We start from the raw sequence: 8,028 nt of genomic DNA, 5'->3' as shown, positions 1-8,028 counted from the left end.
AATTACATGTACTTCTACATTTATATAATAAGCTGGTTCTCTACATAATATGACCAAGATCATATAGCTAGTTAGTAAAGGTCAACAAGAAGTAAATACTAGGCAGGTAGCCTTAGGACCCTGTACTTCTAATCACCATGCATTTTTCACTGGCTTTCGTGTCCCAAGATGCTATCTACACTAAGCAATCTATGACATTCTACTCATTTGGTAGTATTAGCACTATGTATTTGTCATAATATATTCACTGTTTCTTAAGGAAATAATGCATTGTCTTGGGGAGAGCTCTATATTCATTTTGTATTTATCAAAGCAACATTTGGGCTGGAGAGATGGCTTAGCTGTTAAGACACTTGCCTGCAAAGCCAAAGGACCCAGGTTTGATTCCCCAGGACCCACATCATCCAGATGCAAAAGGGGGTGCACATGTCTGGAGTTCATTTACAGTGCCTGGAGGCCGTGACACGCCCATTCTTCCTTTCTCTCTCTCTCTTCCTTTCTCTGTCAAATAAATAAATGAATAAAAATTGTAAAAATTTTTAAAAAGCAACATTTGAAGCAGGAGGTTCTCTATGTTTAAAGACAATACTCATTTATAGATAAAGAAATTTGAGGTTCTGAGAACTTAAACAACTAACTACATCATATATATAATAATTGATAAGATTGTGATCTCCTAATTCAACTCCAGAACTCTTTTTCAATATATCATATCTCTTTCAATATGTAATGTAAGTTAATTTTATAACCTATGCTTCTATCTACAGATATAAAAACTTTTCATTACAATGACAGAAATAGCTGTACATTAGTACAAATGCACAGTGAAATTTCTGTTGAAATATGATAGTGGAAGCTCTATTGAAAATCTCTTAAGCAGTATTGTGGTTTGACTGTGAAATGTCACTCACAGGCTCATATATTTCAGAACTTGGTCCCCAGCTGGTGGCATTATTTGGGAAGCTAATAGAACTTTTAGACAGATGAGCCTATCTTAAGGAAGTGCATCAATTTCGTCATGCTTTGGGATTTCATAGTTCGTCCCCGCTTTCTGTTCTCTCTCTCTCATCCTGACTATAGATGGAATCGGACAAAACTAGCTTCCTATTCCTTCAGTCATGGCTTCCCTGCCATAGTGGATTGTATGTACCCCCTGGAACTATAAAATGAAGTAAGCCCTTCCTTCCACAATCCACTTCTTGTCAGGTATTTGGTCACAGGAATAAGTAAAGTATGTAATACAAAAGAAAAAAAAATAAAATGAAAATCACAACAGACAGCATCAACAACAGATAAGACCATGCAGAAGAATGAATTTCAGGGATGGAAGACAAAGTTAAGACAAAAATTCTCATAAATATTTGTAATGAAAAATCAAGAAACATTAGCAATAATTCCAAGAAGTATGAGATTTGCTTAAGAGACCAAACCATAAAACTCAGTGAAGGAGTCAATATAACATTTAAAAGAATTGAATAAATTTATAGAAGAAAACGTCCCAAAACCCAGAAAGATAAGTCAACTTGTAAATATAAGAGGCATTTAGGACCCCAAACATACACATTTAGAGAAGAACTTCTTGACAGCCCATTATATTCAAGATATCAAATATAGTTCTTGTGTGGATGACGAGGTGGTGGCTGAAGCAAGAGGACAGCAGTTGACTTTCAGATAGGGACCATGGTGGAGTGAGATGAGGGGCACATAGTGAAGAGGGAGATGGACTACAGCACATAGTGGACCAGCACCTGCCTGAGTGCGAGTCTAAGGAAGGAAGGTTTCATGAAACCCGTCTCTCTTTAGAAAACAGACCTGTGCTGCCTTGGATATGGTATCTACTTCCTATGTCTTCGTTGTACTACTGAAGATGTGCTGTAAAGCTAGAGAATGGGATTTACTGAAATATGCTTTTGTCAAAAAGGCAGGGTCAATTAAAACAAGCTGTTACAAAAATGGTTCGGCAGTGCTGCAGTTATGTTGAAGAGATTGCAGATCTCCCAACTATCAATGCAAAAGACACAGCTCTCATGTCAAAGAGAAATAAATATAAGGAAGTTTATTCTGGAGCCAAATATAAGTGAATATGACCTGGAAACACAGATTTAGGTTTTCTCAACTTTATGTTCCAATGTGTTAGCAATCTCATGAGGTTTTTATAGTTACAAAACAAACGAAGTCATAAATCATGGCCCTTTTCAAATACATTGGCTGGCCATCAGGTTGATAGATTACAGAAAAGCCTGGAAGTCTCTGTCATAGGCCTCAGATACTAACTATCTGATGACATTATACCGTGGGTTGGTGGATCTGGGGTCTGTTTATGCATTCCAAAAGGAATTAGACCTGATCTACTGATAGCACCAGGATGTTTGGTCAGACACAAAGGTGGGCAATAAATGGCTATTAAGGGGCTAAATAAAGGTAGCTCAAGGTAAATGGGTTCTGACTTGCAGCATTCCATCTCTCTCTGTTCACAAGTGTTTTATCATTCCATTCAGCCTTATCTGAGGTAGATGAAACATTTTTGGGGGAACTTCAGTTCACACAATCAAACCCTGATTAAAGGATACTCTGTTAATGGTTACAGAAGGAAATATTTACATTGAAATAGAGTGTTCTCAACTGACTAAAACACTAGCAACTATTAAGAAACAAAGTGATGACATGAAAGAAGCAGCCTACCTCTCACAGGAGTTGCAGGTGGAAACCTATGGGTCAATGGAGGAGGGAGTGGAAATTATTTTGAAACAAATGACACTCTGCCACACTCTGAAAGATTACATTCATACACAATTATCAGCAAGAAGTTCAACACCAAATTTTTTCTGGGAAGAAAATACAGAGACATTAAAGTTGACATATTATAAATTAATGTTTCAACTTGGTCAGCATGAGGTAAACTATCTGTCTATTTGTAAGCCTACAGAGCAATATACAACATTCCCTGTACACAGGCAGAAAGTGAAAAATGGCAACAGGCTTTGAAAAAGTGTTGTTCTCTATGTTATACTGGCTCCCTTCCACAAGGAAGAGTCAGATTTGCTTCACTGAATAAGTGGTGACAAGGAGTTAGAAGAAATTCCCAAGCACAAGGATCTCTTGAAGTTTGTTTCCACAGTGGAGTTGATGTGCTAAACCGTACTTGCTGAGGTCAATGGAATAGAGTTTTTTAAAAAAGGTTCTCTTGGCAGCCCTGCAAGGGATGTTTTCAGTTCTACAGAAGGTGATAGAGAAACTGGGGAATTGAGCAAAAGAGCTGCTTTCTCTGTGACCCCGATATCAGCACAATAGTGAAAGAGATAGACACTGAGGACACTCAACTCCTACCAAACCAGAGATCCAGAGATATAGAGGCTCCTAAGAGCCTATCACTAAAGTAGACCCAAAATGAAGTCAACATGGCTCAGAGAATTTTGTGGAACAGGGGGAGGAAAGACTGTTAGAGCCACAAGTTGGGACATTACTCACAGAGACATTGTCTTTTCCCCATAACTAATGGCTACCTCCATAATGCATGACCCACAATCCCCATGGGGATAAGCAGGATCCCCAAAGGCGAGGGTCGTTTTGTTGTGGGGCAGAGGTGAGGGTAAGGATGGGACCAACATGTGCTGTTTACATACTGAGTATGTCCATAACTAATAAAAAATGGTAGAAAGGCTCAAAAACAGGAGTTCTTGAGCATAATATTAGAAAAAAGGCTATGTACCATACTCAGATAAAAATGAAAAGGATGACACAATTTCTGGATCTATCCATTGATGAATTATAGGCCTTCTCTCAAGTCTAGTTTGAAACAAGACCATCTTTACTAAAGTAGATTTTGGTGGGAATTATCAACTTGCAAAAACCCAAAGATGCAAATAATTTATTAACTGACTGGTCTCAGAAACTGAACTCATTGATGTCTCTGGTTAACAGAACTACACACCATATAGCCAAAGAGATGATCCATAATCTACAATAAGGTCTTGATACTTTTAGAAAAGACAAAATTGGAATTCATTAAAAAACAAAGACTTGCTGGGCATACTAGTACATGACTTTAATCCTAGCACTTGGGAGTCAGAGGTAGGAAGATCATTGTGAGTTTGAGGCTACCCTGAGACTATATAGTAAATTCCAATTCAGCCTGGGCTAGAGTGAGACCTTACCCCAAAATACAAAACAACGAAAACAACAACAACAAAAACACAAAGACTTCTAATGGTGTATATGGTGCCCCTCATTCTCTGCTCCTTTGTCTAAAATTTTTAAAAATAATTTATTTTTCTTTATTTATTTGAAAGAGAGAGAAATAGGGATAGAGAGAGAGTGTGTGAGGGAAAGAGAGAGAGAGAGAGAGAGAGAGAATGAAAAAAGGGTGCATCAGGGCCTTCAGCCACTGTAAAAGAGCTCCAGATACATGCACCACCTTATGCATCTGGCTAATGTGGGTCCTGGGGAATCAAACCTAGGTCCTTTCGCTTTGCAGGCAAGTGCCTTAACCACTAAGTCATCTCTCCAGCCCCTTTGCCTACAAATTTGAAATAGTGACTGTATTTGAGGCTCCCCTTGACTTTTCAGTTTCCTAGTTTCATTGTTGAATCTATGTCTGCATTTGGTGCAAAACACAACACATTTTATTGTCTGAATACATCAAAAATTGTGTCATATTTACCTGAATATGTTTTCCTGTCATTTGAAAACTTTAGCTAGTATTTTCCATTCAACTAAGAACCATATAACAGGAATAAAAGTGATGCATGTTCAGTTTCGTCCTATAGTTACCTTGGCTTTGCAAGGTAGTCATTGGCAAATATTTTTAAATAAATCATGTGCAGTACTATGGGTGATTTGCTGGAATAAAAAGGCAAAATAGAATTGGCATTAAAAAAGATTTCAAAAATACAAAGTAAAGGAAATATATGGAAAATGAAATTAGGAAAAATATCCCATTCACATTAGCTTTTCCAAAATTAAAGTACCAAGGAATAAGCCTCACCAAGGATGTAGAAGACCTCCACAAAAATAACTTTAAGATACTGTCAAAAGAAACAAAAGAAGATCACAGATGTTAGAGAGTCTTTTCAAGTTCCTGGATAGTCAGAATCAATATTGTAAAAATGGCTACACTATATATTACCAAAACTAATCCACAGATTCAATGCAATTCCCAACAAATTCCAATGACATTATTCTAAGACCTAGAGAAAACAAGTTAACAATTCATATGGAAACACAGTGACCATGCAAAGCCAAAGAAGACCTAAGTAGAAAGAACACTGTAAGACCTCACAAATTCCTGACCAAAAACTATACTAGAAAGCCATAGTAACAAAGACAACATTGTCTCAACATAAAAACATATAGACCAATGGAATAGATAAGACGACCCAGAAATCTACCCACAAACACACACTGGATAAAAGCTATCCCATTCAACAGATGGTACCAGGAAAACCGGAAATCCACCTACAGAAGAATAAAATTTGTTCCACCTCTCTCACCCTTAAAAAGCTCAATTCAAAATGGATCAGAGACATACATTTAAAACCTGAAATGCTGAAACTGCTAGAGTAAACATGTTAGGAAAATACCTCCATATATAGGCATAGGCAAGAACTTTCTGAACAGGTGTCTAATAGCACAAGAAATAGTACCAAGAGTCAACAAATGAGACTACATGAAAGAAAAAAGTTTCTGCATAGAAAAGAACACTATCGGCAGAACAAACAAACAACATGCAGAATGGGAAAAAAAAATCTTTGTCAGCTTTTTCTTTGATAATAGGTTGATATCTACAGTATATAGAGAACTTCAAATGTTAAACACCAGCCTCCTCCCCCAAAAACCACCAACCAATAATTTGGCTAGTGAAATGAATAGAAAGTTACCAAAAGAAGCAGTACAAAGGGCTAATAGATTTTTTTAAAAGATGTTCAATATTTTTATCTGTGTGGGAAATGCAAATTACAACCTCTTGAGATTTCATTTCACTCCCATCAGAATGGCAATCAATAAGGAAACTAATGACAACAAACACTGGAGAGGTTGTATAAAAGGATAACCCATATTCATCATTGATAAGAGCATAAATTGGTACAACTACTATGTAAATCAGTGCAGAGATTTCTCAAGAAGATAAAAATTGAACTACTCAGGCACAGTACCTGCATAGGTTACTTTTTCATTTCTAGAACAAAATGCTCACCCAGAAGCAGCTGCTGAAAGGAATAGGATTTAATTTAGCTCACAGTTCCAGAGCATAAAGTTCTCCATGGTGGGGAAAGCAAGGCAGGAGCAGGAATCCAGAGCCACATAATCCCAGTAGCCGGGAGGAAGTAGAAAGAGCAACACTTGGGGACTGGCTATAGTACATCAAGGTATTCCCAGTGACACACTTCCTCCAGTGAGGCTCTACCTCCACAACCTTCCTGAACAGCACCACCCACTAGGGATTGAATATCCAAACACATGAGTCTATAAAGAATATTTTACATTCAAAGCACTATACTACTCCTGAGCATATACCCAAAGGATTCTATATCCTACCAGAGATATTGGCACATATTGGCTTTACTCACAATAGCTAGAAATGGAATTAATCTAGATGTCCATCAACTAATGAAACTCTGGAACATAAACACATGAAATTTTACCCAGCTGTAAAGAAAAATGAAGCTATGAAGTTTGTAGTGAAATGGATGGAACTGATGGAAATTATACTAAGTTAGGTAGCCCAGATCCAGAAAGACAACAATCAAAATGTTATTTCTCTATGTTTACCCTAACTAGTAATGTTTATATAATATGTCAGTAAGAGGATCCATTGGCAGATGTGGTACGTAAACCAAGGATCAATAGGTGATAGGAGGCACTGAGTAAAAAGAAACATGAAAGAGGAAATGAGGATAAGGTTAGGGAGGGCACAAGGGGAGAGTAAGATGGGGGGAAAGTAGGAATGACAAAAAATTTGCTATAAAAACATCATAAAATCTAATTCTTTGTATGCTAACAAAAGACCATGTGACCACACAGTGAGAAGATAGATGTCCACAAGCCAGAAAGAGACTGCCATAAACCAGTACTTGCTGCTGTGCCATGTTCTTAGACCTATAACCTCCAGGACTATTAGAATGTTTCTGGTTTTAAGGTATCCAAACTGATATTTTATTACAACAGACAAATACAATCACCAATAATGTCATGGGCTTTGAGTTTCCTGGTCAGAGAAATGCACCTCTCAGGAGCACCTATGTCTAACCTAGTTTGAATCCATGGCTACATCCTCCAGTCAACTCATTGGCATTGGATTAAACACCTCTCTGAGTTTACATCACAGTGTCCAGAGGAAAAGGAAACAAAACTAAACCATCTCAGAGGTTCTTTTTCACTCTATTTGTCTATAATTCAGAGAGGCAATGTCAACATTGGAAAGTTGGTAAACATTACCATGTTCTTAAAGGAAAACCACATCATCTCCATTATGAAAGATAAGTGTTCAGGAACCCAACACAAAATAGGTGTTTGGAGAGGAAGGATTTATTTTATCTTACAGTTCAAGGTTACAGTGCAGCATAGAAGAAAAGGCATGGTCCAGGCTTGAGACTCCTGATGACACAGTGAGAAGTAGTAAGCTATGCATGCTAGTACTCAGCAAGCTCTCTCCTATATAGCCTAGGACCCAGCCCAAAGTTAAGGTGGGTCTTCCCACTCCAATTTACCTCATAAAAATAATCCCTTGCAGGTAATTATAGGTCCTGTCAAGTTGATAGTCAACATAAACCGTCATAGGTCTAGAGGTCTGTTTAAATTATTTTCTAGTATGATTCTTCTGTGCTGTTTGGTAAGGTTGTTGGAAGCACCTGAGAAAGCACAGTCAAGAAAAGACCTGGCAGGGAAGAGGTGCCATTCAGGGGAAACCATTAATTTTTAAGAAATGAATTGCAGCCTCTCCTCTTTTCTTTTGTAAACTGTGATTAGACTGTACTTTGCTGGAGTATACAATAATAATACCTTATGCTCAACACTGTAGGCTTGATCGTA

At 37.6% G+C, this 8,028-nt stretch overlaps 1 pseudogene; it reads left to right on the top strand.

The window, feature by feature from the left end:
• The first annotated feature begins 1,701 nt into the window (after positions 1 to 1,701).
• LOC101601503 lies at positions 1,702 to 3,967 on the top strand (annotated as a pseudogene).
• The last annotated feature ends 4,061 nt before the right edge of the window (positions 3,968 to 8,028 follow it).

Source organism: Jaculus jaculus, chromosome 1 (genome assembly GCF_020740685.1).
Source record: "Jaculus jaculus isolate mJacJac1 chromosome 1, mJacJac1.mat.Y.cur, whole genome shotgun sequence".
Lineage (NCBI taxonomy): Eukaryota > Metazoa > Chordata > Mammalia > Rodentia > Dipodidae > Jaculus > Jaculus jaculus.
This window is presented reverse-complemented; position numbering and strand designations above follow the sequence as displayed.